Below are 1,020 nucleotides of genomic sequence, written 5' to 3' on the forward strand. Positions count from 1 at the left end.
TGGGTTTTTTGTACTCAACTATGTGAGTGGTGTTGTGTGTGTGTGACTGACATCATGGGAATGATGTCAATCTGCTAACAGGATTCTTCAGGTGTTGCCAAGGTTACTCATCACCATGTGTAGTTCACCTGTGCTATACATGCTTATTTCACATATTTCAGTTCTGTTCACAGATACAGTATTTTGTGAACTGATTTGAAATATTTAGACAAGAGGAGAGAAGAGTGCAGGAGGTGGCCTCGAACAGGTTAGTAATCAGTAATAAGATGTGAAATCATCATTACTAAACACATTTCCAGTTGACAGTTACGCAATATAACACCCACACCCGGGCTGCGTCCCTAATGGCACCCTATTCCCTATGTAGTCCACTACTTTTGACCAGGGCCTTTAGGGAATAGGGTGCCATTTGGGACACAGATTCAAACCCACCTACACAAAATGAGGCTAAACATCCCTGGTGTGTTTCTGTCACCATCAGCATTTTCAATCAGTGACAATCTAACACAATCTAATTCACTTCTCCCTCCTCCAATAGGCATTTAGTTCCTGATCTAACAACTCAGCACACTCTGCTCTGAAATGTCCATTTATCAAGGATTCCCAGGAAAGAAGATGAGTCGGTATGGAGCTCAACTCCGTGAGGTCTCTAGCACTGCAGCATCCAGGGGAAAGATAAATTATGCTGAACATATGAAGCTATTGGCTTGTCACGTCTTACCACAGAAGCACCGACTGAGTGTGTTCCAACTATTGAACAGACATTTTGCAGCAGAATGGCTTCAGTCACAAAGCTCAGCGTTCTACTGGCTGTTGATGCCTATAAAATGAAAGAACAAGGTAAAGAATCCTCCTTCTCCACGACTCCTGTGGGTGAAGACTACTGGTTGATCACCAGATCCTCAGCTGAAGAGAGTCTGCTGCTGTGAATACCTCTAACCCTTCACCTGAGACTTCCTGCCTGGATGCAGACTTATGGGATCGTCTAAAAGCTATCTGTGAATCTGAGGAACAATTCTT

The sequence above is a fragment of the Salmo salar genome, chromosome ssa02 (assembly GCF_905237065.1).
Source record: "Salmo salar chromosome ssa02, Ssal_v3.1, whole genome shotgun sequence".
NCBI lineage: Eukaryota > Metazoa > Chordata > Actinopteri > Salmoniformes > Salmonidae > Salmo > Salmo salar.